The sequence below is a fragment of the Paroedura picta genome, chromosome 7 (genome assembly GCF_049243985.1).
Source record: "Paroedura picta isolate Pp20150507F chromosome 7, Ppicta_v3.0, whole genome shotgun sequence".
Lineage (NCBI taxonomy): Eukaryota > Metazoa > Chordata > Lepidosauria > Squamata > Gekkonidae > Paroedura > Paroedura picta.
In genome coordinates, this window is record NC_135375.1 from 126,020,646 (window position 1) to 126,045,560 (window position 24,915).

The following is a 24,915-nucleotide window of genomic DNA, read 5'->3' on the forward strand; positions in this document are numbered from 1 at the left end:
ACTCCCTGCCCCACTCAAACCATCCCCTAGGCATGGGCACCAACCAGGGATATGCGGTTAGGTTCCTGGCTGAACTAGGGACGGAACCGCAATCCGAACGGTGCGTCGGGAGGAGAAATAAGGGGCCGAAGAGGACTAGGAGTTGCCTTGCAGCTTCGCATATGAAGTCCTACAAACCAGCGGCAGCACCGGTTGAGAGTACGGACTGGATTCCGGACCCTCAAGGAAGGAAGCAGTGTGAAAACAGAGAGAATGGACCCTAAGGAAGCCATTCATAAAGACTGAGGATTTAAAAAAAAAACTGCTGAGAATGATCCAGAGGAAAGATCAAGAGTAAAGCTTGAGACTGCTTGCTAAACATATCGTTTCAGTGTCAAAAGAGACCAAGCCCATCGCTTTGGCCAATGCCTTCGATACGCAAACTTCAAAAGAAAAAAAACAGAATGAGACAGTGTAATTTTGGAGAGGGGAAGGAACGGCAAATTATTAAGGCTGAAGGGAAGACTGTAGCTTGGCTAATTTAACCTCCAGCAGGCTCTACAAGGGAATAACCAGTGACTGTAGGAGGCCTGCTTATTCTCATTTGCTAGCGGGCCATTCAAAACATATCGTTATTGCAGGGTGACTCCAGAAGTTGACAAGTAAAAGACTGCGCGCCACAATGGGCTTGAAGCCTTGGAAAGAAGAGAAGCCTGGCCCAGTGGGAGTCATTGTGGGGACACTGAATGTCAGATGTTAACAGAAAACGGGGATAAGATGCTTTTTAGGTAGCTTGCTGCTTCCCAAGGTAGAGCAGGAATGGCAAAAACTCCTATCAGCCAATGCTGGGAACGGCAGGAGACAGATGCATGGTTTTTTCGCATCTGGAGGACTTGCTAGAAAGCCTGGGAATGCTGGAATATGATTCATGAGGAGAGGCAAAAGAGATTGAAAGGGCAATAAGCACAGTATACAATATGGACATAAGGAAACAGAACAAGAAAACTCCTCCACACGTCTAGCTACTTTGTTCAATCCATGGCAAAAGCAGCTGCTAGGATCCTTCATGCAACAAGATGGAAAACAGAATCCTGACCAGCTACTACTGACTGATTAGACAAAGCGTTAGAATACAGGACACCAGCAACACTTGCGTTCTTGAAGCAAAAGGCAAGAACTTTGCAATCCAGAAGAAAGCGGAGTCCCATAGGAGATCAGATTGGGGCGGGGGGGAAGGAGGTGGAGAGAAATCCTGGACTTTCAGACTGGCTATGTAAGCCTGGGGGGAAGAAGCATCAGTATGTCATCTACGGCGTTAGGGAGATGTACAAGAAGAAGAGAAGCATAGGGAAATGGCAGCCTGATGTGTGTGTGTTTTGTTGTTTTTTCCCTATCTTGGAATAGTAGTCCTGTAATATGCAAGCTGTAGCATTTCTCTCTTTACTGAACCAAAACGGTCCAGTAAAAAAAGAAAAGGGCTCGGTGTCCCTTTCGGCCCCTGCGTTCCCGTCCCCGGGGAGGCCGCGAAAAACAGCGGCACGGGACAAAAAAAGAAAGCAGAGGTTTAAGGGGACGGCCCTGAGTGCCTTTAAAGCCCTGCTCTCTGCTCAAAACACGAACCGCCACCAATTCTTGAAAAGTTCATGGAAGTTTGTGACGGCAGGCTAAAAATCGTCATGAACTTCAGTTGGTGAGCCGCTTGGTGCCCATGCCTACCCCTCGCATTCACTCTCCGTCCACACACACACACACACTGACACACACACACACACACACACATTCTGTCCACCAGAAAGAACGGGCACCCCACCTCAGTCCACACGAAGGGACGAGGCCCCCGGCTCCGTCCCTGCGAAGGGACGGGCACCCCAGCTGCGTCCACTTCAGGGGACGTGCACCCGTGCTCCGGCCATCTGAAGGGTCGGGCACTGTGCTCCGTTCATCTGTGTGGACTGGCACTCAAACTCTGTCCCTGCGAACGGATGGGCTCGCAAGCCCTGTCCGTCCAGACAGAGGAGCGCTCAAGCCCTGTCCGCCGCAGCAGATGGGCACTCAAGCCCTGTCCGTCGAAACGAATGGGCGTTTGGTCCCTGTCCGTCGGAACGGATGGGCACGCAGGGTTGCACTCACTCACTCGCTCACTCACACTCTCACTCTGCATCCCTACGCAACCCCCTCCCCCCAGCTACCTGCCACTGATGCCCACCCCCACCCCCCGGCCGACTGCCGCCAGCTTCTGCCAGCCAACCTCATCAGGAGCTTCAGGCGTGGCATCACGCCAGGCTTCGGGTCGCCTGGTGCCCCCTGCTTAGCAAGCCCTTCCGCTTCCGCGGAAGAACTTGCCTTCTGGATGCTCCCCCGTCTCTTCGCACGTGGCCCTCCTCTCCCGGTCAGCTCTCCTCCTCTTTGGATGGCCTCGATCTGCAAGCTTCCTCAGTCTGCTGAAGAAACAGACAACAAGTCTACAAGGCCAGTCTGAGAACTCAGGGCCCCTTCCACCTCAGCCCGCTCCCCTTCCCACTTCCCGAAAGAGCACACAGTGAGCCGAAAGGTTTAGCTCTCCCAGACACTGCCTTCCCCGTTGCTGGCATACAGGTCACAAGCCCTCCTTGCCCAACCCACCCACTGGGGACCAGGAAGGGCAGAGAGGCAAGCGAAGGAGTTGGGGAACATCGCTCACCTCTTTCAGTGGCCACGACTCCCTTGAGGGCTTGCAGGAGAACCTCATCAAAACTCCCCCGGGGTATCCCTACAAGGAAAACCCGTGGTAAGCAGGGACGGCTCCTGCCCTACCCTCCACCGGCATCCTCCAGGCTCCTCCACTGCCTTCGGTTGGCCAGCATCAACTGGCGGCTGCAAGCCCGAGTACATCTATTTCAACCTGTGCACTACATCCCCTTCATACCTTAACTAAGGGAGCCCCTCCTCACACACACACACACACACACACACACCACTCCATTCACACCACTCCCTGCCCCACTCAAACCATCCCCTAGGCATGGGCACCAACCAGGGATATGCGGTTAGGTTCCTGGCTGAACTAGGGACGGAACCGCAATCCGAACGGTGCGTCGGGAGGAGAAATAAGGGGCCGAAGAGGACTAGGAGTTGCCTTGCAGCTTCGCATATGAAGTCCTACAAACCAGCGGCAGCACCGGTTGAGAGTACGGACTGGATTCCGGACCCTCAAGGAAGGAAGCAGTGTGAAAACAGAGAGAATGGACCCTAAGGAAGCCATTCATAAAGACTGAGGATTTAAAAAAAAAACTGCTGAGAATGATCCAGAGGAAAGATCAAGAGTAAAGCTTGAGACTGCTTGCTAAACATATCGTTTCAGTGTCAAAAGAGACCAAGCCCATCGCTTTGGCCAATGCCTTCGATACGCAAACTTCAAAAGAAAAAAACCAGAATGAGACAGTGTAATTTTGGAGAGGGGAAGGAACGGCAAATTATTAAGGCTGAAGGGAAGACTGTAGCTTGGCTAATTTAACCTCCAGCAGGCTCTACAAGGGAATAACCAGTGACTGTAGGAGGCCTGCTTATTCTCATTTGCTAGCGGGCCATTCAAAACATATCGTTATTGCAGGGTGACTCCAGAAGTTGACAAGTTAAAGACTGCGCGCCACAATGGGCTTGAAGCCTTGGAAAGAAGAGAAGCCTGGCCCAGTGGGAGTCATTGTGGGGACACTGAATGTCAGATGTTAACAGAAAACGGGGATAAGATGCTTTTTAGGTAGCTTGCTGCTTCCCAAGGTAGAGCAGGAATGGCAAAAACTCCTATCAGCCAATGCTGGGAACGGCAGGAGACAGATGCATGGTTTTTTCGCATCTGGAGGACTTGCTAGAAAGCCTGGGAATGCTGGAATATGATTCATGAGGAGAGGCAAAAGAGATTGAAAGGGCAATAAGCACAGTATACAATATGGACATAAGGAAACAGAACAAGAAAACTCCTCCACACGTCTAGCTACTTTGTTCAATCCATGGCAAAAGCAGCTGCTAGGATCCTTCATGCAACAAGATGGAAAACAGAATCCTGACCAGCTACTACTGACTGATTAGACAAAGCGTTAGAATACAGGACACCAGCAACACTTGCGTTCTTGAAGCAAAAGGCAAGAACTTTGCAATCCAGAAGAAAGCGGAGTCCCATAGGAGATCAGATTGGGGCGGGGGGGAAGGAGGTGGAGAGAAATCCTGGACTTTCAGACTGGCTATGTAAGCCTGGGGGGAAGAAGCATCAGTATGTCATCTACGGCGTTAGGGAGATGTACAAGAAGAAGAGAAGCATAGGGAAATGGCAGCCTGATGTGTGTGTGTTTTGTTGTTTTTTCCCTATCTTGGAATAGTAGTCCTGTAATATGCAAGCTGTAGCATTTCTCTCTTTACTGAACCAAAACGGTCCAGTAAAAAAAGAAAAGGGCTCGGTGTCCCTTTCGGCCCCTGCGTTCCCGTCCCCGGGGAGGCCGCGAAAAACAGCGGCACGGGACAAAAAAAGAAAGCAGAGGTTTAAGGGGACGGCCCTGAGTGCCTTTAAAGCCCTGCTCTCTGCTCAAAACACGAACCGCCACCAATTCTTGAAAAGTTCATGGAAGTTTGTGACGGCAGGCTAAAAATCGTCATGAACTTCAGTTGGTGAGCCGCTTGGTGCCCATGCCTACCCCTCGCATTCACTCTCCGTCCACACACACACACACACTGACACACACACACACACACACATTCTGTCCACCAGAAAGAACGGGCACCCCACCTCAGTCCACACGAAGGGACGAGGCCCCCGGCTCCGTCCCTGCGAAGGGACGGGCACCCCAGCTGCGTCCACTTCAGGGGACGTGCACCCGTGCTCCGGCCATCTGAAGGGTCGGGCACTGTGCTCCGTTCATCTGTGTGGACTGGCACTCAAACTCTGTCCCTGCGAACGGATGGGCTCGCAAGCCCTGTCCGTCCAGACAGAGGAGCGCTCAAGCCCTGTCCGCCGCAGCAGATGGGCACTCAAGCCCTGTCCGTCGAAACGAATGGGCGTTTGGTCCCTGTCCATCGGAACGGATGGGCACGCAGGGTTGCACTCACTCACTCGCTCACTCACACTCTCACTCTGCATCCCTACGCAACCCCCTCCCCCCAGCTACCTGCCACTGATGCCCACCCCCACCCCCCGGCCGACTGCCGCCAGCTTCTGCCAGCCAACGTCATCAGGAGCTTCAGGCGTGGCATCACGCCAGGCTTCGGGTCGCCTGGTGCCCCCTGCTTAGCAAGCCCTTCCGCTTCCGCGGAAGAACTTGCCTTCTGGATGCTCCCCCGTCTCTTCGCACGTGGCCCTCCTCTCCCGGTCAGCTCTCCTCCTCTTTGGATGGCCTCGATCTGCAAGCTTCCTCAGTCTGCTGAAGAAACAGACAACAAGTCTACAAGGCCAGTCTGAGAACTCAGGGCCCCTTCCACCTCAGCCCGCTCCCCTTCCCACTTCCCGAAAGAGCACACAGTGAGCCGAAAGGTTTAGCTCTCCCAGACACTGCCTTCCCCGTTGCTGGCATACAGGTCACAAGCCCTCCTTGCCCAACCCACCCACTGGGGACCAGGAGGGGCAGAGAGGCAAGCGAAGGAGTTGGGGAACATCGCTCACCTCTTTCAGTGGCCACGACTCCCTTGAGGGCTTGCAGGAGAACCTCATCAAAACTCCCCCGGGGTATCCCTACAAGGAAAACCCGTGGTAAGCAGGGACGGCTCCTGCCCTACCCTCCACCGGCATCCTCCAGGCTCCTCCACTGCCTTCGGTTGGCCAGCATCAACTGGCGGCTGCAAGCCCGAGTACATCTATTTCAACCTGTGCACTACCTCCCCTTCATACCTTAACTAAGGGAGCCCCTCCTCACACACACACACACACACACACACACACACCACTCCATTCACACCACTCCCTGCCCCACTCAAACCATCCCCTAGGCATGGGCACCAACCAGGGATATGCGGTTAGGTTCCTGGCTGAACTAGGGACGGAACCGCAATCCGAACGGTGCGTCGGGAGGAGAAATAAGGGGCCGAAGAGGACTAGGAGTTGCCTTGCAGCTTCGCATATGAAGTCCTACAAACCAGCGGCAGCACCGGTTGAGAGTACGGACTGGATTCCGGACCCTCAAGGAAGGAAGCAGTGTGAAAACAGAGAGAATGGACCCTAAGGAAGCCATTCATAAAGACTGAGGATTTAAAAAAAAAACTGCTGAGAATGATCCAGAGGAAAGATCAAGAGTAAAGCTTGAGACTGCTTGCTAAACATATCGTTTCAGTGTCAAAAGAGACCAAGCCCATCGCTTTGGCCAATGCCTTCGATACGCAAACTTCAAAAGAAAAAAACCAGAATGAGACAGTGTAATTTTGGAGAGGGGAAGGAACGGCAAATTATTAAGGCTGAAGGGAAGACTGTAGCTTGGCTAATTTAACCTCCAGCAGGCTCTACAAGGGAATAACCAGTGACTGTAGGAGGCCTGCTTATTCTCATTTGCTAGCGGGCCATTCAAAACATATCGTTATTGCAGGGTGACTCCAGAAGTTGACAAGTTAAAGACTGCGCGCCACAATGGGCTTGAAGCCTTGGAAAGAAGAGAAGCCTGGCCCAGTGGGAGTCATTGTGGGGACACTGAATGTCAGATGTTAACAGAAAACGGGGATAAGATGCTTTTTAGGTAGCTTGCTGCTTCCCAAGGTAGAGCAGGAATGGCAAAAACTCCTATCAGCCAATGCTGGGAACGGCAGGAGACAGATGCATGGTTTTTTCGCATCTGGAGGACTTGCTAGAAAGCCTGGGAATGCTGGAATATGATTCATGAGGAGAGGCAAAAGAGATTGAAAGGGCAATAAGCACAGTATACAATATGGACATAAGGAAACAGAACAAGAAAACTCCTCCACACGTCTAGCTACTTTGTTCAATCCATGGCAAAAGCAGCTGCTAGGATCCTTCATGCAACAAGATGGAAAACAGAATCCTGACCAGCTACTACTGACTGATTAGACAAAGCGTTAGAATACAGGACACCAGCAACACTTGCGTTCTTGAAGCAAAAGGCAAGAACTTTGCAATCCAGAAGAAAGCGGAGTCCCATAGGAGATCAGATTGGGGCGGGGGGGAAGGAGGTGGAGAGAAATCCTGGACTTTCAGACTGGCTATGTAAGCCTGGGGGGAAGAAGCATCAGTATGTCATCTACGGCGTTAGGGAGATGTACAAGAAGAAGAGAAGCATAGGGAAATGGCAGCCTGATGTGTGTGTGTTTTGTTGTTTTTTCCCTATCTTGGAATAGTAGTCCTGTAATATGCAAGCTGTAGCATTTCTCTCTTTACTGAACCAAAACGGTCCAGTAAAAAAAGAAAAGGGCTCGGTGTCCCTTTCGGCCCCTGCGTTCCCGTCCCCGGGGAGGCCGCGAAAAACAGCGGCACGGGACAAAAAAAGAAAGCAGAGGTTTAAGGGGACGGCCCTGAGTGCCTTTAAAGCCCTGCTCTCTGCTCAAAACACGAACCGCCACCAATTCTTGAAAAGTTCATGGAAGTTTGTGACGGCAGGCTAAAAATCGTCATGAACTTCAGTTGGTGAGCCGCTTGGTGCCCATGCCTACCCCTCGCATTCACTCTCCGTCCACACACACACACACACTGACACACACACACACACACACATTCTGTCCACCAGAAAGAACGGGCACCCCACCTCAGTCCACACGAAGGGACGAGGCCCCCGGCTCCGTCCCTGCGAAGGGACGGGCACCCCAGCTGCGTCCACTTCAGGGGACGTGCACCCGTGCTCCGGCCATCTGAAGGGTCGGGCACTGTGCTCCGTTCATCTGTGTGGACTGGCACTCAAACTCTGTCCCTGCGAACGGATGGGCTCGCAAGCCCTGTCCGTCCAGACAGAGGAGCGCTCAAGCCCTGTCCGCCGCAGCAGATGGGCACTCAAGCCCTGTCCGTCGAAACGAATGGGCGTTTGGTCCCTGTCCATCGGAACGGATGGGCACGCGGGGTTGCACTCACTCACTCGCTCACTCACACTCTCACTCTGCATCCCTACGCAACCCCCTCCCCCCAGCTACCTGCCACTGATGCCCACCCCCACCCCCCGGCCGACTGCCGCCAGCTTCTGCCAGCCAACGTCATCAGGAGCTTCAGGCGTGGCATCACGCCAGGCTTCGGGTCGCCTGGTGCCCCCTGCTTAGCAAGCCCTTCCGCTTCCGCGGAAGAACTTGCCTTCTGGATGCTCCCCCGTCTCTTCGCACGTGGCCCTCCTCTCCCGGTCAGCTCTCCTCCTCTTTGGATGGCCTCGATCTGCAAGCTTCCTCAGTCTGCTGAAGAAACAGACAACAAGTCTACAAGGCCAGTCTGAGAACTCAGGGCCCCTTCCACCTCAGCCCGCTCCCCTTCCCACTTCCCGAAAGAGCACACAGTGAGCCGAAAGGTTTAGCTCTCCCAGACACTGCCTTCCCCGTTGCTGGCATACAGGTCACAAGCCCTCCTTGCCCAACCCACCCACTGGGGACCAGGAGGGGCAGAGAGGCAAGCGAAGGAGTTGGGGAACATCGCTCACCTCTTTCAGTGGCCACGACTCCCTTGAGGGCTTGCAGGAGAACCTCATCAAAACTCCCCCGGGGTATCCCTACAAGGAAAACCCGTGGTAAGCAGGGACGGCTCCTGCCCTACCCTCCACCGGCATCCTCCAGGCTCCTCCACTGCCTTCGGTTGGCCAGCATCAACTGGCGGCTGCAAGCCCGAGTACATCTATTTCAACCTGTGCACTACCTCCCCTTCATACCTTAACTAAGGGAGCCCCTCCTCACACACACACACACACACACACACACACACACCACTCCATTCACACCACTCCCTGCCCCACTCAAACCATCCCCTAGGCATGGGCACCAACCAGGGATATGCGGTTAGGTTCCTGGCTGAACTAGGGACGGAACCGCAATCCGAACGGTGCGTCGGGAGGAGAAATAAGGGGCCGAAGAGGACTAGGAGTTGCCTTGCAGCTTCGCATATGAAGTCCTACAAACCAGCGGCAGCACCGGTTGAGAGTACGGACTGGATTCCGGACCCTCAAGGAAGGAAGCAGTGTGAAAACAGAGAGAATGGACCCTAAGGAAGCCATTCATAAAGACTGAGGATTTAAAAAAAAAACTGCTGAGAATGATCCAGAGGAAAGATCAAGAGTAAAGCTTGAGACTGCTTGCTAAACATATCGTTTCAGTGTCAAAAGAGACCAAGCCCATCGCTTTGGCCAATGCCTTCGATACGCAAACTTCAAAAGAAAAAAACCAGAATGAGACAGTGTAATTTTGGAGAGGGGAAGGAACGGCAAATTATTAAGGCTGAAGGGAAGACTGTAGCTTGGCTAATTTAACCTCCAGCAGGCTCTACAAGGGAATAACCAGTGACTGTAGGAGGCCTGCTTATTCTCATTTGCTAGCGGGCCATTCAAAACATATCGTTATTGCAGGGTGACTCCAGAAGTTGACAAGTTAAAGACTGCGCGCCACAATGGGCTTGAAGCCTTGGAAAGAAGAGAAGCCTGGCCCAGTGGGAGTCATTGTGGGGACACTGAATGTCAGATGTTAACAGAAAACGGGGATAAGATGCTTTTTAGGTAGCTTGCTGCTTCCCAAGGTAGAGCAGGAATGGCAAAAACTCCTATCAGCCAATGCTGGGAACGGCAGGAGACAGATGCATGGTTTTTTCGCATCTGGAGGACTTGCTAGAAAGCCTGGGAATGCTGGAATATGATTCATGAGGAGAGGCAAAAGAGATTGAAAGGGCAATAAGCACAGTATACAATATGGACATAAGGAAACAGAACAAGAAAACTCCTCCACACGTCTAGCTACTTTGTTCAATCCATGGCAAAAGCAGCTGCTAGGATCCTTCATGCAACAAGATGGAAAACAGAATCCTGACCAGCTACTACTGACTGATTAGACAAAGCGTTAGAATACAGGACACCAGCAACACTTGCGTTCTTGAAGCAAAAGGCAAGAACTTTGCAATCAAGAAGAAAGTGGAGTCCCATAGGACAGTGGTCCCCAACATGCGGGCCGCGGCCCGGTGCCGGGCCGTGAAGGCCATGGCGCCGGGCCGCGGCTCCCTCTCCCCGCCCCCCCCCCCGCAGTAAAAAACTTCCTAAGCCGGGAAGTTTCTTACTGTGGGAGGACGGGGAGAGGGAATCTTGGCCGGCCGTGCCCGTGCTGGCGCGGCCCGATGCGCAGGTGCGGCCCGTGGGTGCAGCCCGATGCGTGGGCGCGGCACGTCGGCGCAGCCCGCGGGTGTGGTCCGATGCGTGGGCGCGGCCCGCGGGTGCGGCCCGATGCGCGGTCGCAGCCAATTTGTGGGCATGGCCCCCGCGGGCCATGGGCCGCGCCCCGATGCCCTGCCGGTCCCCAACCTCACAAAGGTTGGGGACCACTGCCATAGGAGATCAGATTGGGGCGGGGGGGAAGGAGGTGGAGAGAAATCCTCGACTTTCAAACTGGCTATGTAAGCCTGGGGGGAAGAAGCATCAGTATGTCATCTACGGCGTTAGGGAGATGTACAAGAAGAAGAGAAGCATAGGGAAATGGCAGCCTGATGTGTGTGTGTTTTGTTGTTTTTTCCTTATCTTGGAATAGTAGTCCTATAATATGCAAGCTGTAGCATTTCTCTCTTTCCTGAACCAAAACGGTCTAGTAAAAAAAGAAAAGGGCTCGGAGTCCCTTTCGGCCCCTGCGTTCCCGTCCCCGGGGAGGCCGCGAAAAACAGCGGCACGGGACAAAAAAAGAAAGCAGAGGTTTAAGGGGACGGTCCTGAGTGTCCTTAAAGCCCTGCTCTCTGCTCAAAACACGAACCGCCACCAATTCTTAAAAAGTTCATGGAAGTTTGTGACGGCAGGCTAAAAATCGTCATGAACCTCAGTTGTAAGCACGGACGACTCCTGCCCTTCCCTCCACCGGCCTCCTCCAGGCTCCTTCACTGCCTTCAGTTGGCCAGCATCAACTGGCAGCTGCAAGCCCGAGTACATCTATTTCAACCTGTGCACTACTTCCCCTTCATACCTTAACTAAGGGAGCCCCTCCTCACACACACACACACACACACACACACCACTCCATTCACACCACTCCCTGCCCCACTCAAACCATCCCCTAGGCATGGGCACCAACCAGGGATATGCGGTTAGGTTCCTGGCTGAACTAGGGACGGAACCGCAATCCGAACGGTGCGTCGGGAGGAGAAATAAGGGGCCGAAGAGGACTAGGAGTTGCCTTGCAGCTTCGCATATGAAGTCCTACAAACCAGCGGCAGCACCGGTTGAGAGTACGGATTGGATTCCGGACCCTCAAGGAAGGAAGCAGTGTGAAAACAGAGAGAATGGACCCTAAGGAAGCCATTCATAAGGACTGAGGATTTAAAAAAAAAAAACTGCTGAGAATGATCCAGAGGAAGGATCAAGAGTAAAGCTTGAGACTGCTTGCTAAACATGTCGTTTCAGTGTCAAAAGAGACCAAGCCCATCGCTTTGGCCAATGCCTTCGATACGCAAACTTCAAAAGAAAAAAAACAGAATGAGACAGTGTAATTTTGGAGAGGGGAAGGAACGGCAAATTATTAAGGCTGAAGGGAAGACTGTAGCTTGGCTAATTTAACCTCCAGCAGGCTCTACAAGGGAATAACCAGTGACTGTAGGAGGCCTGCTTATGCTCATTTGCTAGCGGGACATTCAAAATATATCGTTATTGCAGGGTGACCCCAGAAGTTGACAAGTTAAAGACTGCGTGCCACAATGGGCTTGAAGCCTTGGAAAAAAGAGAAGCCTGGCCCAGGGGGAGTCATTGTGGGGACACTGAATGTCAGATGTTAACAGAAAACGGGGATAAGATGCTTTTTAGGTAGCTTGCTGCTTCCCAAGGTAGAGCAGGAATGGCAAAAACTCCTATCGGCCAATGCTGGGAATCCTCTCCCGTTCCCAAATGTCGGACTGGCTCTTTAAGACTGGGCAGAGGAGAAGCAGTCTGTCATCTATGGCATTAGGGAGAAGTACCAGAAGAAGCTCCTCCTCCCACACACAATCACACACAGACCCCACTCATACCCGTCAGCTCACTCCACTCCCGTCCTCCATTCTTTTGAAGGGACCGTAACTCAAAGTGTTTCCCTGCGAACTAATGGGTTCACAAGCCCTGTCCACTGGAACGGAAGTGCAGAAAAGCCCTGTCCATTGGGAACGGATGGGAACGCAAGCCCTGTCCGTAGGAATGTACGGGCACGCACGGTCCCTCTCACTTACTTACTCACTCACTCTCCCACCCTCGGATGGTCCTTCCATCTGAAGGGACCAGGACTCAAGGATCCCCCCCTCACAGACTGTTTTGTGCCAGGCATGAACCTCAGTGTTTTCTCCCTCTTCCCCACCAGGGAAGGCCTCAATTTCTCATGACGCTTGTTAAAAAAACATGGTGATATTTTACTCATACATCTTTTGTCATTTCTGTCCTTCGACATTCATGGGCTGGCTGAGATCTCCCTGCTCATCTCCTTTGCCAATTAGCCCCTCCCCTTCCCTGCCATTTCCTTATTCTCATTATAGAACTGCCCCTGTTTGATTTTTCAATTTATTGAACACATTTGTAAGCCATCTTTTTGCCTCGTGGAACTCAAGGCAGCTTATTATATTTTATGTATCTATGTATGTTCGTCTGCATTTAGATTTTTTTACCCTCCATTCTCAGAAGCCATCTCATGGCGAATTACCTTAAAAGATAAAAACCCCACATACATTAAGACATTAAAAAACACCATACTCCAGCACAAACTCCGAGAGGTGCTGACTTTTCGAGATACCTCTAGGTCTTTTGTCTGATTGATCTTAAAGATAGTTCTTAGCTGTGGAGGGGCCCCACGATCTTCCATGCCCAGGCCACAACAGAAGACCTGGGGGAAAAAATCCTTTTTACTGGTCCTGCATCGCCCTCAGCTGTTCTGGGAGCTTGTTCCACCAAGTCGGGGCCAGGACCGAAAAGGCCTCTAGTGGGCCAGGAATCCCTTGGCCAGGAATATAACCTCACCTTTCTCAAAACACACTTTAAAAAGCCATTGTCAAACCTAGGAATGTCACAACCTCAACCCTTTTCTCCTTCCTATTCACCATCCAACTTACCTTTCGGGGGTCCCCTGTCTTTAGCTTTCCCCCCTGCTGTTCTCTCCTGCATGGTCTCCCCACAAAAGGTCTCCCTCGGTGGCCTTGTGGTCACCACCTCCAGGCAGGTGCCCGCTGTGTGCCTCTCTTGGCCTAGGCTTGAGCCCCCTCTGCAAAGTCAGGTCTGGTCCTCTCAGGGGTGCATCTCCAGAAGTGGCTCCTGGGACTTTCCTTGGTGAGGCCTCCTGCATCAGGGCATCAATGAACCAGGGCCCTTTGGGGGCTGTTTCAGCCACCCAGTCTAGTCCTGCCTCCATCAAGGCTGAGAACGTCTGCGAGTTCTGCTGGGGTTGCCAAGTGACCCTCAACCGCCACGGAATTCAGGGCTTGGGGGAGGGGTTAGAAGCACGGACTTTTCATCTGGCGAGCCGGGTTCGATCCCGCGTTCCCCCACATGCAGCCTTGGGCTCGCCACAGCACTGTCTGTGGTGCAGAGAGGAAAGGGAAGGCAATTGTAAGCCACTTTGAAATGCCTTTGGGTAGAGAAAAGCAGCATATACGAACCAACTCTTCTTCTTCAGTTATCTCAGGGTTCTCTCAGCCTCACCTCCCTCACAGGGTGTCTGTGGTGGGGAGAGGAAAGGGAAGGCGAATGTAAGCCACTTTGAAATTCCCTCTGCTGGAGAAAAACAGCATATAAGGACCAAATGTTCTTTTCTTCTTCTTCTTCTTCAAGCGACAGATGTTGCTTCTTCTGGGGAGTTTTGATTCCGTGAAGCATTGCTTCCCTCAGAATTTTTTCCTCCAGACTTGGGACTCCTTCAGGCTTGAATGGAGATCCCGACTGTCCCTACTTCCACTTTGGTTTTCTACTATGGAACAGTAGAGACACGGATATATGGCTGATCCCAGGAGAGTTCCAGGCCCCTCCTGAGTAGTATTCCTAGCCCCCAGGTGAGACCTGGGGATCTCCTGGGATGACCGTCTCTTTCCAGTCTAAGGCATCAGTTCCCTTGAGGAAAATTGATGCTTTGGACACTGGATGATGTTTGAGGGTTCTGATGTCATTGGAGAGATTCAGGGATATTTGGGAGAGGGTCTGTGGAGAGAGATCTGTAGTGTTTGCTCTCTTTCCAATCTCCAAGCCATCCAACAAGGTGGAGGTAGAGGGTCCCCTTAGATTCCCTCATTTAAACCTTGGTGTTGTAGACACCAGGTTTTTTAAAAAAGAATAAGCACTCAGTAATGCTGCCCTAAGCAGCGTGACCTCCTAAGGCCACTGATTTCAAGCCGTGAACTGAGAAGAGGGTGCCTCTGAGCACAATGGCACCACAGTGTTTGTTGCCTGTACAACAAAAAAAAATTGAAAGGGTACAGAGGAGAGCGACGAAGATGATCTGGGGCCAAGGGACCAAGCCCTATGAAGATAGGTTGAGGGACTGGGGAATGTTCAGCCTGGAGAAAAGGAGGTTGAGAGGGTAAATGATAGTCCTCTTTAAGTATTTGAAAGGTTGTCACTTGGAGGAGGGCAGGATGCTGTTTATGTTGGCTGCAGAGGAGAGGACACGCAGTAATGGGTTTAAACTTCAAGTACAACGATATAGGCTAGATATCAGGAAAAAAAATTTCACAGTCAGAGTAGTTCAGCAGTGGAATAGGCTGCCTAAGGAGGTGGTGAGCTGCCCCTCACTGGCAGTCTTCAAGCAAAGGTTGAATACACAATTTTCTTGGATACTTTAGGATGCTTAGGGCTGATCCTCTGTTGAGCAGGGGGTTGGACTAGATGGCCTGTATGGCCCCTTCCAACTCTATGATTCTATGATTCTATATCTGGCAGGCATGACCGAGAGTTAAAAGCATCAGGCCAATGGCCCATCCAGTCCAACACTCTGTCTCGCACAATGGCCAAAACCAAGGGGCCATCAGGAGGTTCACCGCAGGGCCAGAGCTCCAGAAGCAGTCCCACTGTAGGCCTATGCAGACCAACACATTGCGTCACACCGTGGCCAAAACCCAGAGAAGAGGAGGTGGCTAGAATTCCAGGAGTCTTCCTGTTGTTGCTTCACAAGCACCAAAAACACAGATTGCCACTGCCCCAGATATAGACACAAGAGAAGCCATGTTGGGTCAGGCCAATGGCCCATCCAGTCCAACCCTCTGGGTCACACAAAACCTAGCTTCTGCCAGGAAGGCCACAAGGAGGGCCCGACTTCCTCTGAGAAGGCAGTGCTGTTCTGCCTAGATTCCTGTTTTCCCCCCACAGCTTTTAAACCACCTTTGACCTTCAGGGATTTTTGCCTGTCAATAACCCATGGTCTGAAGTGACAGAACTAATTTAAAAATGTTTATCCCACGAGGCAAATAATGTCTTTATTTGCCCCATTCTCTGAAATGGATTGACGGCCAACTCCGGATTGCATCCCTTGCTCAGAGGAGCAGCCAACCTGGATGCAAAGGGCAGGATTCCCAGCTGTTGTGCCTTGTAGAATCACACTTAGAAGAGAACTTGGGACCTCCTCCTTATAATAAAAGGTGTGTATGGATGAGAGCCATTCTTTCTGACTTAGGGTGACCCAATGAATCAATATCCTCCAAAACGTCCAGTCCTGAACCGCCTTGCTCCGGTCCTGCAAACAGAGGGTCGTAGCTTCCTTCCTTGAGTCTCCTCACCTCTTTTCCTGCAGCCTTCAAATTTTCCCTGGCGTTATTGTTTCATTATATTGCTAGCAACAAATAACAACAATAATAATAATATAACGGGCTCTAGAAAACTGATGCTCAGGGGAAAGGTGGACATGTCAGCGTTACATACATAAAAGCAAAGAAAGTAAATCCATCCATCCCTTCATACATGGGTTTCTTGATGGCCCACAAAGGGTTTCCCAAAGGGGTGGGAGTTCATTAATTTTTAATATGTATTTTTGTATGCTATGACCATTGTATTCTCTTGACAAAATTCTACCAGCCTGTGCCCTGCTTCATTTTGTACTCCAAGGCCAAACTTGCCTATTATCCCGGTTTTCTTTTGGCTTCCTATTTTAGCATCCCAATCCCCCATGATGATAAGCACATCATTTTTTGGCATTGCTTCTAGAAGGTGTTGTAGGGCTTCATAGAACTGGTCAACTTCATCCTCTTCAGCAGCAGTGGTTGGGGCATAGACCTGGATTACTGTGATGTTGAATGGTTTGCCTTGGATTCGAACTGAGATCATTCTGTCATTTTAGGGATTGTATCCCAAGACTGCTTTTCCTACTCTCTTATTGATTATGAAGGCTACTCCATTTCTTCTGCAAGATTCTGGTCCACAGTAGAATACCTGATGGTCATCTGAATTAAATTCACCCATTCCTGTCCATTTTAGTTCACTGATTCCTAAAATGTTGATGTTCAGTCTTGTCATCTCTTGTCTAACCATGTCCAGGTTGCCTTGATTCATGGATCTGACATTCCAGGTTCCTATGGAATAAAAATCTTTACAGCATCGGACTGTCTTTTCGCCTCCAGTTGCCTCCACAACCAAGCATCCTTTCAGCTTTGGCCCAGCCGCTTCATTCATTCTGGCACTACTCGTACTAGCCGTCTGCTCATCCCCAGTAGCATAGTGGACACCTTCCGACCTGAGGGGCTCATCTTCCGGCGTCATATCATTTTGCCTTTTGGAACTGTCCTTTGGGTTTTCATGGCAAGGATACTGGAGTGGTTTGCCATTTCCTTCTCCAGTGGATCACCTTTTCTCAGAGCTCTCAGCTATGACCTGTCCAACTTGGGTAGCCCTGCACAGCATAGCTCATAGCTTCACTGAGCTACGCAAGTCCCCTTGCCATGGCAAGGCAGTGATCCTTGAAGGGGGAATATGCATTTTAAAATCTGTTAAACATTGACCAGGTGATATGACCATATATGGGAGGGGAGCCGCCCTAGGGCATGTCCACAGCTCTGCTTCCCAACCATCTTCTGCACGACTGTGCCACTGCTGGGGTGTCTCGAAGCCTGAAGAAGGTTTCTGGGGTTTCTCAGGATTAAAAAAGGGGAGAGAGGCTGCCTTAACAGGTCGCACAGTTCTATCTCCCCCTGCCTCCCAGGATCTCAGAAACAGGATATGTGCTTCCACCTTCCCCCATCAAAAACCCCTTGTGTTAGGCTGAGAGAGAGAAAGAGAGCGAGAGCAGCTGGCCCAAGGCTACTCAGCCAGTTTCGGAAGAAAGGATCTGAACCCGCTTCCCCAGAAGAGACTTGCTCAGCCTTGGATCATGGCAATGCGTGTAATTTGTTCTCACCGGACAGCTGAGAAGGTTCCGATGGTGAAGAGGACATCACAGGACTGAGAAACCTAGTTGCGGGTATGAGAGTCAGCAAAACCCAAAACTCCAAATGAAACAGACAAGAGTCCCAGGGGAAGCAGAAATAAAATATATTTGCCAATATGGGGACAGCACAGCAACAGGGCTGAAATGCAGATCTCTATCCCAGCTGGCAAAGATTTTCAATAACTTTCCTTTCTTATAACTTTGCAATTCACATATTCCCATGGGTCTCGACATCATTCTTAAGTGTGTATGACACCGGTTGGTTGGCCAAGCTCTCAGGGCAATTGTTCTCCCCCCCTCCCAAGTATGGGTTGACTCATGGTAAAGACTTAGGGCCATTTCGCACGGCTTCAAAATAGCACAATGGTTGCTAATTGAAAACGCTACTAATTTTGAATAACGCACGACGTCGTAGACAATCTGCAACACTCCTGAAACCGACCCGCAAAAAGTGCTTCGTTGTAGCGCTTTTAGGGAAATCCCAAAAAGTGGATTCACCCTCCGGAAAGCGATACACTCCTGCAACCAATCTGCAACACTAGCGATAAAGACCTGTGCGTTACCATTGTTGCGGTTTCTTCAAAGTCCCTCCTCCTGAGCCTGTCCTCCAAACTTCCGGCTAACTGTTCACCATTTTTTTTTTCTCGGACCGAGCTCAGATCAACGAGGCAACGAGACAGCGACTGGGTTTCTAGCACGATCGCTATCGGAAATTGTGCCCGAACACCACAATAGTATTTCAAAAGCACAGTAGCACACACCGTCACAGTCCCAAAATATGCCCAAAGCTTAAAACCCCGTCTACCATCGGCCAGTCCTAGCGGAGTCAACGTACAGGGAGCATTTTAAAAAACTTTCCTCTGAGCGTGCCAACGAACGTTCGCCGCTCGCAGTCTCCTGCTTAGCTTAGAGCGGTTCAATAGATATGATGCGATGTGATATCATGAGGGGCGGTTTATGTGTAGTGGGTCTTTGTGTGGTTCTGGGTGTGTGGTTGTGCTTTGGTGCGGACAACCCCTTCCATCGGCGGCTAGACCTCCGGCTAGCGGAGTCGCCGTTCCCCGTTCATTTTAAAAAACTTTCCTCTGAGCGTGCCAACGAAAGTTCGCCAGTAACATGTCATGTTTGGTTGATTTATGCTGTGGCTGGTGAATATTATTGGGGAACTGTCGAGTACTGCTGCACTTGCTCTCGGTTGAACACCGGCATGCGTTTGTGTAATGGCGGACATTTCAGTAAAATGGCTCCTGCCGCATGTCCATACTGCTCTTCTCGCGTGTAAACGAATCAGCGCATGCGAGAAGTCAAACAACAAGAGCGCCAATCTGGCCATTAGGGGCAGATCCTGTTCCCGCGCGAGGAGTTTTGAACGTGACATGTGACCTCGTGTGGCCAATGTGCGTGTCCCCTACTGCCCACCACCAATCAGGAGCTGGCTAGTCCCTTTGTCTTTCTGTGCGGGAAGGTATATGATCCGTTGCACCCTGCACCTCGCACCTCCATTTTGCTTAGCTACTCGCGAAGGCAGTATGGACTCCGGTTCACAGTCGTCGTCCGTCCAGGCAACCGGCAGGGGGCCAACATGGAGGGACGCCGAGATAAGGGACCTCATGGCGATTTTCACAGAGGAGAAAATACAGGACGCCTTCCGATCCTCACATCGGAACCGGGAGGTGTTCGAACAGGTGGCGATTCGGATGCGCGCCCTGGGCCACCAAAGGACCGGCTTTGAATGCCGGTCCAAAACAAAAACTATGCGGGCAGAGTACATGCAGGCCATGAACCACAATAAGGGTTCCGGCAACGCTAAAGTAACCTGCCCGTATTTCGAGGAGCAGCGGGCACTGTACGGCGAGGAGGACGGAGACGGCCGGCCAAAGCGCGTCGGGAGGAGCCTGAAGGTCATCCGTAGGCCGGCTGCCCCAGTGGAGGAACCACCCGCTGCGGAGGATCCCGGAGAGGGCACCTCGTCGACCATCCAGCCTCCACCCCAGGTCCAGCAAGGCGGTGCGGACCTCATCACGCTGGACCTACTTGCCATCGTTCCTGGGGAGCCAGAGGACAATGCGCAGCAGACGCCCCTTGCCTCCGGTAAGCACTTTTATTTTAATTTTATATTTAATTTTGTGCAAATGTGTGTTCTGACGTTTGGGAATCGTTTTCTCGTGTATTCGTTGCAACGCATAATATGCTAGGCTGTTTGTGGACTGCTTGCTGTGGTTACTATTTGAAACGGTTATGTTTAACCAACAACCCCAAAAGATTTGCAGCATGCCTCAGCTATAGGCCTTCTGCAGTACTTTGGTTCACTACTTTGGGAGCATGCTGTGTGGTTCAGGTTGTATGCTTGCTCCTTTTTCACTATTGTCTGCTGTTGTCCACAGAGACACAGATGCCAGGGACGGGGCCCCTCGAGTCTCCAGCAGCGGTGGACGTGGATAGCGATTCGGGGGCATCAACAAACATTGGTAAGTATTAGTTACAATAATGGGAGGGGTGCTGTTTTAACTGCTTTGTGCTTTTCTGTTTGTGCAGGGGGCAGCAGCACTGCTAAGAGAAAGAAGAGAGTCCCTCTACGTTGCTGGTGTAGCCTTTGAAGCTTGCTTTGCCACCCTTCGGTCCTAGATCTGTTTTTTTTCTTTTTTGCAGATTTCATACCCGGAACACAGGAGGAGGGACAGCGTGGGGTGCCTGGACCTCCTGCCCAGCGCAGGCGGATACAGATTCAAGATGGTGAGCGTGCATGAACTGTTCCTTTCGAGCCATAGCTGCAGGACAATGTCGCAAGCCACTAACCATGTGCTCCCTTTTCATTGTTGTGAGTCTTGCTGTGAAAGTAGGCAAACGAAAAAGCCCACCATGGGCAAACAAACACTAACCATGTGCTCCCCGGGCATTGTTCAGAGTCTTGGTGTGAAAACAGGGAAACAAAAAAGCCCACCATGGGCACCATGGTAGGTTTTGATTGTATCGATGGTACTAACAGTTCTGTTTCTCATTTTTTGCCAACAGAGGTTCTTTCAGATGAGGAGGAACCACCCCTGGGTCCAGCCAGCCCACCACCTAGAGGTGCGCTCCCAGCAGAGGAGAGGCTTATGAGGGAACGCGGCAGGCTGAGGCGCGTCTCCCTCTTGACCAACGTGGGAGAGAGGCTCCTTGAACACTGCCAGGAGGAGACACGGCGTGCTGCAGCCGCCGACCAAGCCATGCTCACCCTCATTGCCCAGGAGGGGAAAGAATTGAGGGCAATCCTTAGGGAGTCGAACCAAATCCTACGCGAAAGCCTGGAGGAGGTGCGACTGATAAGGAGACTGATGGAGAGGGCGGTCGTGGTAATGGAAACGGCCAACCCTCCACAAATCACCGTCCACGTCCCCCCCCCCACCCACACCAACACCACCACCTCCAGCACCCACCCCACCGACCCCGTCTCAGAATGCCGCCACCCAAACAAGAAGGAGGACTATTCTCGGGAAGAGAATAATAAAACCAGCGGACAAGTACTCCCCCTCCTAGTTTGGGCCAGTTTTTCTATTTAATTTTATCTGTGTTTGTTGTTGTTTGTTAAATAAAGTTTATATTTTTGACTCTGTCTCTGTATACCCTACTGTAGAATCAGGAAGGCCGAAAGCGGCCTCTCTAGTGATTGTGTATATTCTGGTACTGTTGTGTGGGTTGGAGGTTGGAGGGGTGTCAGTTCAAGGAGTTTTAGGAGTGTGGGGTGAAAGGTGTGCGAGTGTAAGGAGTCACACTGGAGTCTTTTAAGAAAATTTGCAATAACATTTTATTTTCAAAAACATTTTAACAGGGGAAAAACATTAGGGAATGTAACTTGGAGCCCCACCAGCACCCCCACCCCCCACCCCCCTGGAAAACCAATTTTTTTTTAACAAATGTATATATTTAACAGGGGAAAAACATTAGGGAATGTAACTTAGACCCCCCACCACCCCCCACCCCAAAACACACACAGAAAACAAAACTCAAGTCCCACTGCTCCCCTCACCAGCCCCTTTCCCTCCGCCCTCTGTCATCTCCCTCAGCCTTTTGCTCAACCGGGTCACTGTGCCCCTGACTTTTCGCTTGAAGAGGTCTTCCTCCTCCTTCTTCTTCACTGTGTGGGGAGGAAAAACAGGTACACATTAGCGCCACAGATATTTTTTAATCTGGAGTTTACATGGATACAGTTTTTAGTGGCCTTAGCCACAGTATGCGGAGAGTTGGGCGGTGGGGAACATAACCTACGTTCTTCCGCCTCCCTCTGCTGCCTCTGCCTCTCCAGCTCCCCTCTCAGGTCAGCCACTTCTGCCTGCCCTGCAAATGGGTTAAAAACAAATGGTAAGCCATATATGTAGGCTAAAGCGACAAAACCCACACCCAAGCACAGGTGCAGTACTCACAGTCCCTTTGCTGCTGCTCTACGAGCCCCTCCAAGGATGCCAGCCTGGCCTCCATGGCACGCATCCTGGCCTCCATTGTTTCTGCTATAGAAATCAAATAAAAAGAATTCAATCACAGTTCTAATGGAAGCGTCACAGCAGGCTCCCTTATGGCTTCATGGGGGCACACACACATGGGTCTCCCTCAAAGAAATAAAACTCTCACCTGCAGCCTGTGCTGAGGTGGAAGGCCCCTCTTCCTCCCCTTCCTCACGCTCAGGTAATTTGGCCAGGGCAAGTTTTGTTGGTGATTGTGTGGCTGGGCGAAGAAAAAGAGAATTCATAAGTAAAAGCACACAAACCAAAGATAAAACACAGCTGATGGCCACACCACAATCAGAGCCAAAGTGCATTACCAAAGTGGTTTGACAGTACTGGCTGGCGATGTCAGAAGGAGTTGACAGCATCTTAATGCTTTCTCAAATATCATGGAGACAGTTGGGGAAAGAGGCATCTAGACAGTCCATGCATGCTTTAGGGTAAAACATAATGAGGGCAGCACTCACCCATATGCCTCCTCATGTCCAGGGGGGGCTTCCCAGCCTTCTCCCATATCTGGACCATCAGATCGTGGAAGACTGTTCTTCCACTTGGCTGCGGAACCCCCCCCCCCCACTGTTCTAGACTATTGAGGAAGTCCAGCTTAATCCGCTTAAATTTCGTCCGGACCTGCTCCCAGGTCCGGACGTAGCCCCTCTCCCTCAGCTTGGATGCCAACACCAGGTAAGCACCCTTGGTGTGGCAGTGGGTGCTGGCCATAAGGCAGCCAACGCTTTTGGACTGGAGAACCAGCTCCAGAAGTGCCTCAGCCTCGGCGCGCTGCCAGAAGGAGCCCTTCCGTGGCTTCGGCATCTTCGGAATGACGGTTAGGCAACGAAAATGCGTTGCTCCGATCAACCACCCCAATTTTAAATGTATCAAAGCTGCCCACCAATAAAATTATTCCTTGGAACATCAGTGGTTTTATCCTCCAGTTTGACAGGGGTCGCCAATACTTCCTGGCTACCCGCCTCCCCAACCTTTCCCTGTTCAGCGCTTCCGTACTGTGTTTGTCAACTTCAGCGTGGAGTTAGCATTAAGGTCTGTCAAAGTGCTTTTGGACCAGAGATTCCCCGTTTTTTGGCTGGCTAAATAGACAAACCGCACAAGACAAGGTTAAACAAAGAACATAAACCTTTATTTTACAACAGAGTAGAAAAAAACAATCAAACACGCCTCCTATTTCTGTAGAGGTGAGTGGCTATAGCGTCCCGAACCTTGCACCCCTCCGCATAGATCCTTTTTCTCCTGGCTTCAGGGATGTCTTGTGTATCCTGAAGGACTACAGGTTCAGGTTCAGCCACAGGGAAGGGGATGTTATGTCCCTTGTCCTCGCAGATGTTGTGCAAAATGACACATGCGATGATCAACGGAGTCACATTGTCTATATGCACATGGAGTCGTGACATCAAGCAACGGAACCGAGACTTCAAACGTCCAAAGGCACGCTCCACTACATTCCTTGCCCGGGAGTGACTGAGGTTGTAGTGGCTCTGCACGTCTGTCCTTGGCCGCTTATAGGGAGTCATGAGCCAGCGGCGTAATGGGTAGGCTCCGTCCCCGAGCACCAACGCCGGCACACGCACACCCTCAATGGTGACGGTGGGGTTTCCTGGAACAAAGACCCCTTCGTCCATGGCTTTCCTGAGGTTAGATTCCCTGAAAACAAGGGCATCATGCCTCCTCCCGCTCCACCCCACCTCGGCATCTATAAACCGTCCGGAGAAGTCCACAGTTCCTTGCAGGAGAACAGAACAAAAGTCCTTCCTGTTCCCGTACTCCTTTATGCTTCCCCCGGGTGCACGGATAGGGATGTGGCTTCCATCGACGGCTGCGAAACAGTGCGGAAATCCTAGCCTGGCAAACCCGTCCATACTCTGAAAAAAAAGAATAGAAACCATGGCATGTTAGCGTGGGGTGCATCGCGTATTCGTTGCTCACCTGTCAAACAAGAAAAAAAAATTTAAAGGGAAAAGGGGATAGAATGACACTCACCGCTCCAAGCCGGTCTCCGAGGCACACCACTTTGCTGTACAATTCCGCCTCCATGGCGAGGCAGAACTCCTGAAGGATATCGCCAACCGTTGTGACTCCGAGTCCGAATTGCTGGGCTACTGTCCGGAAGTACTGAGGGGTGGCCAAGTACCACAATGCGGCTGCCACCCTTTTTTCAACTGGAATGGGGCGCCGCATGCCAGTGACTTGCCTTTCCATGCGGCCACGTAGAGCCTCCACGAGTTCAAAAAATGTCCCCCTCGACATCCTGAAGTTGGCAATCCAGTGGTCATCATCCCAGCGAGACCACACAAAATTTTCCCACCAGTCAGAGGATCTTTCGTCCACCCAGAACTGTCTGGGGAACCGGACCTCTGCCAGAGCTTGCCAGCGTTTCTTAGCCGCCATGGTTGCCCTTAGAGAACGTCTTCTGCTGGTGGTCATCGTTCCGGCCATACGTTGTCGGTAGTCCTCGATAGCAGCCCTCCTACGCGACACGGTGGTATGGATACGCTGGACTACCGCAAGCATCTGAGCCAACAATTGAAAAATAATCCTCTCCATTGCAACGTTAACCTGTGCTGCGGGCAGTAGGCTACGCAAACAAAAGAGTGAGGCCGACCGCGTATCTGCCTAGGTGCATATAAGCAGGTAACCTGTGGGCATGTACTGTGGGCGGGGATTAACCAATCAAACATATCAATGCATCAACCTCTGGTTCATAGAAAACAATAGAAAACCCGTTCCAACGGCGCCAATGATTTGACGATGACGCGTTGCCACGGGGTTTCCTGGGTTTTTTTAAAAAAAAGGGAGCCCCAACAATTTCGGCTTTAGGGTCGAGGTCAAAGGTGTCCCTGCAGTTTGATTGACGGCAACGGGAGACCAGAAGCGCTAAAAAGGGACCTCCTTTGTGGCGATAAGACGGAGACCGGAAGCCTGTGGGTTACGAAAGTGGCGAGAAGTGAAAGTGCCAAATTCCGCAAAAACCGCAGCT

The 24,915-nt window shown here is 51.4% G+C and overlaps 1 long non-coding RNA gene across 1 annotated transcript; it reads right to left on the reverse strand.

The window, feature by feature from the left end:
- Positions 1-21,532: 21,532 nt before the first annotated feature.
- Positions 21,533-22,311, reverse strand: LOC143841922 (uncharacterized). The gene is made up of 3 exons (XR_013232948.1): positions 22,051-22,311; positions 21,846-21,929; positions 21,533-21,759 (listed from the first exon to the last, which is right to left on the reverse strand). It is a non-coding gene; the product is annotated as an uncharacterized LOC143841922 (long non-coding RNA).
- Between the last annotated feature and the right edge of the window lie 2,604 nt (positions 22,312-24,915).